General features: G+C 38.8%; 1 protein-coding gene across 13 annotated transcripts in view; it reads left to right on the forward strand.

Annotated features, from left to right (window-relative positions):
- tenm3 (teneurin transmembrane protein 3) overlaps positions 1-12,056 on the forward strand; it is a 685,400-nt gene that overhangs the window by 398,515 nt on the left and 274,829 nt on the right. For 12 of the 13 annotated variants that reach the window (XM_056271755.1, XM_056271754.1, XM_056271758.1 and 9 more), the window contains one exon: positions 3,567-3,767. The exons of the other annotated variant lie outside the window; for it this stretch is intronic. The gene's annotated coding sequence lies outside the window, so the exon portion shown is untranslated. The remainder of the gene's footprint in view (positions 1-3,566; positions 3,768-12,056) is intronic. 13 annotated transcript variants of the gene reach the window in all.

Genomic DNA, 12,056 nt, shown 5'->3' on the forward strand with positions numbered 1-12,056 from the left:
GTCAGAAACAATGCTCAGGTAGGCCGTGGCATTTAAACGATGCCCAATTGGCACTAAGGGGCCTAAAGTGTGCCAGGAAAACATCCCCCACACCATTACACCACCACCACCAGCCTGCACAGTGGTAACAAGGCATGATGGTTCCATGTTCTCATTCTGTTTACGCCAAATTCTGACTCTAACATCTGAATGTCTCAACAGAAATCAAGACTCATCAGACCAGGCAACATTTTTCCAGTCTTCAACTGTTCAATTTTGGTGAGCTCTTGCAAATTGTAGCCTCTTTTTCCTATTTGTAGTGGAGATGAGTGGTACCCGGTGGAGTCTTCTGCTGTTGTAGCCCATCCGCCTCAAGGTTGTGCGTGTTGTGGCTTCACAAATGCTTTGCTGCATACCTCGGTTGTAACGAGTGGTTATTTCAGTCACTGTTGCCCTTCTATTAGCTCGAACCAGTCTGGCCATTCTCCTCTGACCTCTGGCATCAACAAGGCATTTCCGCCCACAGAACTGCCGCTCACTGGATGTTTTTTCTTTTTCGGACCATTCTCTGTAAACCCTAGAGATGGTTGTGCGTGAAAATCCCAGTAGATTAGCAGTTTCTGAAATACTCAGACCAGCCCTTCTGGCACCAACAATCATGGCACGTTCAAAGTCACTCAAATCACCTTTCTTCCCCATACTGATGCTCGGTTTGAACTGCAGGAGATTGTCTTGACCATGTCTACATGCCTAAATGCACGTAGTTGCCGCCATGTGATTGGCTGCTTAGAAATTAAGTGTTAACGAGCAGTTGGACAGGTGTACCTAATAAAGTGGCCGGTGAGTGTATGTATGGCTTGAGAGAGTTTTCTTAATATTGGGATATATGTTGCTGCTTGCTGCATCACATTTACTGACAACGAGAATTATTACTACTTGTTTATTTTGTGTATTTGAATGCTAAGAATTCAGTTAAAAAAATTAAGTATATGAAATAGGCCTCAAGCAATATGACGATCCTCCATAGAACAATTTTATTATGCATTAAAACTGGGAATACAGGAGTGTTAGTGCAAAGGTGAACCATCATGCATGTTCAAAATATATACCACAGCCTTCAGCAAAAGCCCTAGAATGCACCGACATGCCACTCTCTTGTACTTTTGTTCTTCTGGGTGTCAGTGAAATTAATAATTCATATAATTTACAGAGTAACTCTGAAATTAATCCTAGCTGAAACTTGAGGAGAAAACCTGATTACAGTCATTTAGCTCAGCACATTTAAGCCAGGCTTCTAAAACCCTTCAATGTTGACATGTGACGCATGCATTACAGCTAATAAATTACAGCTTCATAAATAAACGAAGGGTGCATTTTACCTATTAAAGCAAAAACTATTTGTTTTGTTCTGCCTCTACTGAGTTACAAATAGGCTGTGACTTCTGTGGCCAAACAGTCAAAGGCATCTTTAAAATGTGTGAAACTGTAAATGAAAGAAACATTTTCCACGCTAATACTAAAATAGAAACCTGCCATAGAAACAAGGATGCAGTGAATTTGCGTGAGTTTGGTAGAGGGTAATTGAGTGCTCTCCTGCCTAGCATGAAGTGTGGGGCTGAGGATCTCTTCAGGTGTTTTTAACCAAGAAGAACACCACTCTGGGTTAAGCCGGGTCAGGCACCAAAACTGCTAAAATTGCAGCTGCTGCTCCTCTCACTCAAAGTCTTTTGTAGTTACTAAGCTTCACAGGACTTTGTGGAAATATTTGAACTTATTTGAACCAATGTAGGTGCTAGGAGCAGGTGGATGAGGTCAGGGGGCATCAGAGGTTTGCTTCAGTGGCAATGCCAATTTTAACTTACAAGACTGTATGTGCACTCTTCATTCATCTTCAGGATAGAGGCATCTTGTTTTTGAGTTGTTTTTTCCTTATATTTGTACATTTCTCAAATCAGTAAATCAATAGGTCATGCCTGTTTTTAATAGCCATGTAATATGTATGACAATTTACAGTCGTCATTGTTGCGACATAAACAGACAAGGTTCAGGGTTCCGATGGGAAGCAAGTTCAGTGCTCTTGTCCTAAACACTCTTTTTTTCTCACATATTAAAATAATTTAAATTCAGATCAATATTTAATTTCCACTTATTTATTTGGTAAGTAGCAGCCTGACGGTCATTGTGGCAAAATAAACCCCTTCAGGATGACATCACCTTATTGAGGTTTATTTCGCAATATATAGCCTGCTGTATGTTGAATGGGGGATAGATTGGTGGTAATGGCACTACTATTGTAATGTGCACCTGCAAGGGCTTCATAAATGTGACTGAATTGGCAACTGTTCAGTTAGAAAATAAACGGTTAAATATCACATACCTGTATACAACTTTTGAAAATGAGCATCATATTAGAAGAGAGGAGGCCAGTGAATGGTGTATGGCTTTCAGTAGTGCACTGTAAATATATATATATATATATATATATATATATATATATATATATACCCCACCCCTCCCCCAAAAATGCAATGTTAAAATGAAGTAAAAAGCTTATGTAACTATAAACTTTTGCCTTAAACATTAAAAATTATGTTAAAAGACAATACATGTATTTTTCCTGTGAAATACTGAAAGCTTGTTTTTCAGAAGTAAATCTTGTGAATTGGCTTTTTTACAGAGAAATATTTATTTAGTAAGATATGTATAATTTTACTTTATATGTTATTACAATCAAGTATGAAGGGTTATTAAATGAGGTAAAATCCTTAGTTCATGTTTCATTGTTAAATAACAAGTATTTTATTATTTTAGAAATAGATTCTATATAAATAGGTCAGTATATTAGCATCATATTTAAGGACAAATAATTAAATTAAATTAAAAGTGGTAGCATACCACAAAAAAAAAAATGCCACTTGATAATACTTTTAACATCATCACTTTTTTAATGCAGTTAAGTTCTGGCAGCTGCCATTTTGTTTGTACCATAAATGTAAAAGAAAAAAAGTAAATCTAGCAGTTAATGTTATTTGAATAGGCTATTGTTTATTATACAGGACATCGAACTGTTTTGTGCTGTCATCCCCTCCATGTTTTCGGTTTGGCTATAGGAAGTGTTAACTTCTAGCATGCAAAATAAGAACACTTTCACGCGCTGTGCTGCTCCTCGGTGAGAATGAACTTCGCATCCCGACTGAAAACGCAAAATAGAAAGTCATTCATCAGGGTTCGGCGTTAGTCATGGATGACCCTTCATTTATCTCTGATACGGTGCTAGATACAGACACATAGCGCACTGATTGGACGCAGCGGGGGGAACCAGTGGCGCTTCACATCCAGACTCAGAGCTGAGGAAACACACACTTGCGCGAATTACCTATCTGTACTCTCGCAGCGCTTTCAGGTAGCCTAGACATGCACGCGCGCACTCCCGGCTTTGTTGTAGCTCTGTGAGGAAACAGCGGCTGCTCGTGAAACTCCGTATATCGGTGTATCAGGACGGTGACGGCTGATATTCGGCAGAGGCACACATGAGCGCTGGGCTCATCGATTACCCCGACCAATCTCCGTTTGTTCTGTGCTTTCAGAGAGGAGATAGAAACATCTGTCTGTCAACATCTGAGTGACTCTCGCGCTCTCCGGACTATCGTTTGGACGGGAGTTGCTGTTTGAAGCGAGTAAGGAGGACTTGTTTTGCAAGAAACACCTCTCTGTTTTGTCATTCCCTGCAGAAGTTGACCGTCGTTTAGAAGTTTTGTCAATGGGATGCTGAAGCACATCAACAGCAGGTAAGAGTTCCGATTGGCCTCATGCGCGAGCGCTCTTGTAATGTAACTTAATACTTTTACCCTTTAATAAAACAGGTCAAAGCAGGTAAAAAATGTTTTATTGTTAGTTAAATAAAAATTGATATAGAAAAAAATGAATTCGGTGCATAAATAGCCCAAATTATGCTATTTTCTGTATTTAAAGTTTAGTCAAGCGCGCGATAATGTAAATCATAGTAAAGAAAGAAGGTGCACACAGGTTGTGTTCACGTGCGGTGCGTGTAATCTTCACTGTGTGTAATCTTCACTGTATAGTAGCCTAATAAGGGCACACAGACTTTCACTGTCGTTTGATTAACTTAATCTGTTTGAGTTCACCGTCCTTCAGTGAAATATTTAAAATATTTATGTACAGCGAATAGCTTGAAATTGTGTCATAAAAATGTCAGTTCTCAACTAAACACTTCTGACAAGTTGCCTGTACAGTAATGACGTTCAAAATAATTTTTCATTAATTGAGATTTTTCATACTCCAAGTGTATGATGAAGACGTCAGATCAGTGAAAACAATATATAGCCTAGCCTATAAAAATGGATATACAAATAAATAACATAAGAATGTCGTGCTGCATCTTGAAATAATCAAACTTAAAAATACACTTTAACTCATTTGTATTTTGTATCTAACTGTGTAAGATTATGTTTTATAAGAAATGACAATAAAATCATAAAATTTATGTAAGTAGTTATATTGACATTGTAACAATGTCCTATGTGAACTGTTATAATATCCCACGGCTCAGATTACGTGTTGAAGTTGTTTGTGAGTGTTTCGTAAGGACTAATTCACATTTACTAAAGAAGCTGTTTTCCAGAAAACATGTAAAGGATAACTTCCCTGCACATAGTGATTTTTCTTTGACTTGAGTTCTTCTCTCATGTTTTCTTCAGCTTAATTCTCAGCTTGCTTAATGGTTGATTCAAAACAGAATCCATTGAAATTTTAAGCCGACGCTCATGAACAAATATTTTCTCATAACCGAGTTTTTGCAAGGACAAAAGTATGAGACAATTTCACAAAACACTCTCCGACATTTTTTTTTTTTTTTTTTTTTAGTGTGTGTATGTGAGTGTTTTTTGAACAACTTTTTTCTCTTTTATATTATAGAGGGAAATTTCATTATTTGTTACTTATGCTAGACAAATCACAGCATTTGCTTTGGTGACTTTACAACATATTGCTTTAATGACTTTAATGGCAATAAGTGTGTCTCGGAATCACTATTTATAATGTCAAACTGATCTGCACATCATTGAGCCAAACCTCTAAAGCACATCAAGGTAGTGTAGACTACCCAAACACGCATATTGTATTCAGAAAAGCAAGAAGATATTCAGAAAAGCAAGATGATAAAAAAGGTTATCAGTTATGTTTTACTGAACACATACCTGAAGGTTGTGTTTCGACAGATAAAGAAGCAACAACACTGCGTACACACAGACACACACACACACACACACACACACACACACACACTGTCTGAAAGGCAGCATGGTACTGAGGTATCACCATGTACTGTAATTGTGTTGAAAGCTGATACTGGCGATAGTGATTGGTGAAAGATTCCTGGCCCATCCTAAATGATCTTTTGTTTAAATGTAAGGGTACAATATCTTGCCCGCTAAAGTCAGTGAGTGAACAGAGCAAAGACATAGCCTCTCATTTAATCATGCTCCTATATAGCCTCCTATACTTTCATGAAAGATCATTTTCTAATTTCTGTTTTTCATTATCATTTGGAAAAAAAACGGAAAAAAAACACGTTTCAGTCACCTGGTTGTTTTGACTAGTTTAGGCTTTGTCATTGCGATCTGATTATTAGAAATCTCTCATTCAGGTCAGTAAGGTCAATTTGAATTGTAATATACGACTCAGACTGTACCATTTGTATATGTACAAGATGTTTGAGATACGAATGTGGATGTTTTTTTTTTTTTTTGTGGACACAGAAACGTCAGGCATGTTTGAAAATGCATTTGCAAAGAGAGAAATGTATTATGGGGGATGTATTTGTGTGTGTGTGTGTGTGTGCGTGCGTGCTGAGAGACCTTTGACTAATCTGAAGTGTAGATGAAATATTTTTTTTATGTTGCCTTGAACTTGGCCTTTGTTCACTTGGGAGACGGGGGGGGGGGGGGGGGGGGGGGGGGGGGAGAAACGGTCAACAGAAAAACTTAAACTGATTTTATTATTTCACATTAAAGTTAGAGTGATTGATAGGAGCACTTTCAAACTCTGAAGTGTCATTTATATCATGACAGATACAGCTTTTTTTTAAGGAGTCGTGGCAGGCCACAGCGCGTGGGACGGAGAGAGTGTGTGCATGTTTGATCTCACATCAAATAAAAGAAGCAAGAGAGCACCATTTGTTACTGTAATGATGCTAATATTGTCACATATAGTGGCCCTCTTTTCCTCATGAAGGCCAGTACAGATGTTTATTGGCTGGGGGTTGTCATGGTAATGGGATTCATAGAGGGAAGATTGATTGACAGAACCTGTCCAGTGCGGCCAGATGTTTTATCATCTCCTTGTTGCTCCTGCTTTCACACCTGCTTAAAAGTCAGCATACATATCATTTCATTATTCAAAGCCCAATTAGTCAGTGTCTTCTTTTTAATCATTCCCTGTCAATGGGAGGCATGGCAGCTAATTGCAGAAACATTTATTTTCATGTAATTTCATTTTCAAGGCAATAACACTCTAACATGATTAATAATTGTCAGGAGCACAATTGTTGAGAACAGATAAATAGGCATTGTTGTTTTTTTTTTTTTTTTTTTTTTTTGACACCGGTTTGTGTTTGCTTGTATATGGATGTGACTATTCATATCTCTACACTTTCTTCCTGATGGTATGGGACTGATTTACCAGCTTGTTAAATGTAGTGCATGAACAATTGGGAGCCGGCGTCGCATAGTGTACACACACGCACACACACACACACACACACACGCACCGACGGGGGCCTGAATGGCGTGTAACATTTGGAGTAGGCTCATTGCTGCCCAGCCATGCTTAAAGAGGGAGACACTGCCGTTTTTGCCGGCAACCCAACACCAGCTCAAAGCTCACTGACTTGAGTGCACATGCCAAACGACAGCCGTAGAACCACAAGCCTCGTGCCTCTTACGACCCTCTGTTCTTTTGTGTGAGTGTGACATAGGTGCATCACGTATCGAGAGGAGAGGTGAGAAAGCAAATAATGTTTGTGACTTGCGTGACCAGATGGAATGTTTTTCGCGACCTATGCAAGGCTTAATTAAAACGTCACACGGCAGACGTGACGATGTCGCAGAGCTAAAGTGAACAGCTCGAACGTATTGATGTGCCTCTGTTGTGCCGCTTAATTGACATTTTGAGCAATGCACTTTCACTCGTCTGTTAACGGTCTGAGTGTGCTAATATTTCAAAGAAGAAAGGAATTGTCTGTGTTTAAGACCCATCCCCTTGACCTAGACTCTTTAATGCAAAGCCTTTTCTTTTAAGTCTGTCACTCTGATTTATGCTCAACTCCTCAATGCATTGAAAATGCGAAGAATACTTCAAATAGGATTATACACACACACACACACACACACACACACACACGGACGCACACTCTGGTTGGAATCCACTCTTTTGAGACGGGCAAAAATGTAAATAGTTTTTAAATGGTAAAACGTATTGCTAACTGCCTAATAATGCCATTACAGACAACAAAACAAATCCATTCTCGTGGAAACTACCAAAGAATTGTTAGGCAGTGTGACTGTCCTGGACACCTTTTCTCATTGTCGTCTCCTAAAAGACAATGTTGACTTGCCAGCATAGTGTTCAAAAGATGGCTGCTTGTGTTTGCTGGGAATTTGAGCAGAGTGGCTCAGGGTACTAGGCAAAAAGAGGTTTCAGACAGTCAGTGTGTTTGTTTCAGAACAGCAGGACAATGGGGAATCCATTTTTCAACGTTCAGTAGGGTTTTGTGTCTGTGTGTCTTTAGGTCGCTGTACTTGGCTGATCAGTTTATTTTTCAGAGGGGTGAAATCCACTTGCAGCCTTCCAGAAATTCGTTTTTTTCCTCCCCTCTTTTATAGTGAAGAGTGGCGAATGACCTCTCCCTGTGAGCCGCTATGAAAAATTCATGGTCTCCTCCCTCTTCGAGCCATTATGTCAACATCTAAAAATACTTTATTTCACACTGGCGCCTCTGTGATGGTCAATGATAAACAAACTGCAAAAACCACCAGCTCTGGCTGGCAACACTTTGGGATTGGCAAATAAATAAATAAAAATTTCCAGTTGCATCAAAAAAGTTGGACGGTTCTGTTGTGTTACATGCAAGCGTATGTCTTTTTTGTGAAATATGCAGTGCGACCAGTGCGGAAGACAAAGATTGTGTGAATTCTGTCGAGTGCGAAACAGGGAAATAATGGCAGCTTTAAAGTTGGCTCCACCTCCAACCTTAAATCTGTTGGGTTTTTCCTCCTTCTTTCATCTAACCATATTTGTGGCATCTTGTGAAAATTTATATTTGATAACAGTTAATATACAAGGGGGGCTTGGTGTTGTTACGCTGTGCTATAGGATTTGCTGCCGAGTGCCCTCTGCCAACTGTCGAATTGGATGTGCCAAATAAATGTATGATAGTAAAGAAAGAATGAGTTGTCAATGGTAGTTGATTCATTGAAGTATTTGTGTTTATTGAAGGCTTTTTAGCTATTATTTATAGGATAGTGGAGGGAGATCTGAGGATTAGGATCAGAACATGGCACAAGCTGGAGTCGAACCCAGATTCCTGACGTTTTTTTTAATGCTGAGTGCCTGACTCAACCTTCACATTGTCTTATAGCTCGCGTTGACATAAAATGTGCCTTTACCACATATGACTACTGCTATTTTATTTAACTGCAGATTGCACATTAAAGAACTTGTCTATTTTGACGGGAACATTATATCCATTCCCCATATTCCTTTACATTATTACAGGATTGTATCTTGGATTGATGTAATTCAAAATAATGCTGTGTGTGTGTGTGTGTGTGTGTGTGAGTTGGTTTATGTGATTTATGAGGACACAAATTTGTATAATGACATGTGTATTACACTGGTATTACAACTTATGGGTGGTTTATGAGGACATTTCAAAAGTCCTCATAAATCAAATGGCTTAAAAAACATAAAAAACAATGTTTTATTAAAAAATTAAAAATGCTGCATGTCTCCTGTGATGGGTAGGTTTAGGGATAGGGGCAGTGTAGGGGGATAGAATATATAGTTTTTACGGTATAAAAACCATTACACCTATGGAGAGTCCTCATAATGCTGTTGCACCAACATGTGTGTGTGTGTGTGTGTGTGTGTGTGTGTGTGTGTGTGTGTGTGTGTGTGTGTGTGTGTGTGTGTGTGTGTGTGTGTGTGTGTGTGTGTGTGTGTGCGTGTGCGTGTGTGTGTGTGTCTGTGTGCGTGCGTGTGTGTGTGTGTCCCCAAAAGTTTGGGGTTGTTATGCATTTGATTTAATGTTTTTTAAATATATATATATACTGTATATATTAAAATAACTGTTAAATATATTTTAAAATGTAATTTATTACTATGATGCATTACTCCAGTCTTGCAGTGTCACATAGTGCTTCAGAAATCATTGTGCTGAATTGGTGCTCTAGTTACATTTCTTTTTTCTTTTTTTTTCTGTGAAAACCATGATACATTTTTGATGAATAATTCAAAAACTTTAATACTTTGATGAATAAAAAAGTTCAAGAGAACACCATTTATTTGAAAGAAAAATAATACTTTACTGTTACTTACTTTTGACCAATAAAATGCGTCATGGCTCAATAAACGTGTATATATATATATATATATATGAATCATACTGTCTCAATACTATTGAACAGTAGCATGTGTGTGTGTTATTTTATAAATCTTTTGGCTTTTTTTTATGAATTTTTTTACAAGGTTAGAAATTCCTTTTTGACGCACTTGTCCTCTCCTGACTATATGTGTGTCCTATAGTCCTCTGCTCCATTTGAATCTACCTGTGCGTCCTTTGTGGGGTGCTGAGTTTGGATTGTCTGACGCCATCCTGCCGTCAGACTCTTTTATAGAATAGGACAGGTCAGTCATGTGTGTCCGTACCTTACGACACCCACCTTACGAAGCTTCACCTTTTAAGTTCCCATGCACTCCACTCCGCTGCAGCTGGCACAAGGACTTCTCATCACATGCAGTCGACTTCTTCAATGACCTCTTAAAATCCTGATTCATTGGACTCGAGAGACAGGTATGATTTGTACTACGTTTTTGCAGTTTATCATTCTCGTATGGCCTTTAATAATAAATATATCATTCATTTAGATCGTCAAGATTTACTAATGTGAATACAGGTTTACAGGTGAATATGTTTAAAATGCTTTCATGACTTAAAAAAAAAAGTAACTTTTTTTTTTTTTTGCTCAGTGATAATTTACCAGGCAATAAATGATTGAAAGGAAAAAACATATTTGAGCAAGTCAGCGGTCATAGTTCACCAAGCGCCAGATGCTGTGATATTTTATACTTCATTGTTCCCATTTTGTTCTCATGTGTCCTCCAGTATCTTGTTGGCATCCATATTTTATGAGAGCTGCAGTAAATAAAATGGAGACCGCTGTGTATAAGTGTGTGAGGATGTTTGAGGGAGGGATGTAAACATGAACCGTGCTCTCCCGTGGCAGAATAGGGGTTCGCGCAAAGGTCTTTCTGGTTCTTGGTGAGGCCATCAGTCTTCCCTTTTGTCACTGTTACAGCCAATCCAAACCCCCCCGCAACTCCTTTCGGCTTTCTTGGAGAGGATTCAGCAGTCCTGCGGGCGCAGCTTTGTGACCAGCATGGCCAGCCCCACGTAACCTTTTAAGTCCAGCTGCAGCGTTCCACGGCAGATATGTTCATTAAGGAGAGGAGCAAGGCTTTTGTCTCCCCCGTCAGCAGAAACTGTGAGCAAGCGGGTTTTTTTTTTTTATTCAAATAACCGCCCACTTGATCTCACAGCGGCTTAGGTGCAAAGGTTGTGCCACTATTAATATTTTTTGTTTTTTGCTTTACCAAAAGCCATTTATTAGGGGCTACATTTGAACAATTAATTTTTTTTTTTTTAACGTTGTTCTAACTTTTTCTGCACGAGTCTCCCTTCAGTTGGACCGTTTCTTTTGCAGACGCTGGAGAATTTTTTTGTGTTCGGTGCACCATAATTTACCACATTTTTTATTTTTTTGCTTTCATTTTTAGCGTTAGCTCTAGGAATTGAAACTGAACAGACCTCTTGATAGCTTTCTTTGGATTAAGATCACGGAGGTTGAGAAGCCAGCATGAGGGATTCGTCTTTCTAATGGCTGTGATGAAATTTTTTGCCACTGTAATTTATGTTTGTTTCAACATAACTTTATGAGCACTTACTTTTGGAATGCAGTAACCCCCTTTTCCCATTAGTTTCAGCTTTACAGGAAGGCCCACTCAATATTGCTTTAAATACCATATGAAAACCACCAAATTATAGAATTATATTTTCCCCTAAGTGAGGAGGTAAAAGGGGCCGTCATATATAATTCATGCCGAATGATTTCTCTAAAAAAGGCATTTGAATTAATGTGAAGAACATGAGAGGTTCACTGCCTGCACTGTATGCTAAAGAACATGGCAGGTAGTGTCTCCAGCCAATCAGATCCTTTGCTCCTCCAAAAGAGAGAGATAGCAGGAGGGGATGAGAGACACATGAAAGACGTAATGAAGGTTAGTGAAATGGAGAGCAATACATCTTGCACATTGAGCTCGCTACTTGTTAAAGCGACAGGGCCTAACCAGAAAGGAATTTGCTTGATGGATGAATTTTACCCGTCTAATGGATACAAGCACTTGAAAAATGAAAACATCGATCCGTTCCCCAAGTTTTTCCATCCCTCTAATGAGAATGGGTGTTACGAAAGATTTTGAGAGGGTAGCAGGGACAGTCTTTTGCCCGATGATTCGGAGAACATGTCTCTCGGGTTTCAGTCACAGCTGAACTGCCGCTCTGTCTATTGTATATATTACAGAAGGAAGATAGGACGCTCGATTTGTCTCCCTATTGATGTGCAAATTCAGAATGTGTTAGATATTTCCTCTGTCATTAAGCTGGATTTTTCTTTGAGCCCCGTTAGCCCCCATTCAAAAGCGAAACAAAAATATATTTTTTCTGCTTGTTGCTATGGACACAGTGGTTTACTCATGTTAGCTCAACATTCAGTACTGTTTTT

This window comes from Rhinichthys klamathensis, unplaced genomic scaffold (genome assembly GCF_029890125.1).
Source record: "Rhinichthys klamathensis goyatoka isolate OS25496 unplaced genomic scaffold, OSU_Roscu_1.1 h1tg000325l_1, whole genome shotgun sequence".
In the NCBI taxonomy this organism is placed as follows: Eukaryota; Metazoa; Chordata; class Actinopteri; order Cypriniformes; family Leuciscidae; genus Rhinichthys; species Rhinichthys klamathensis.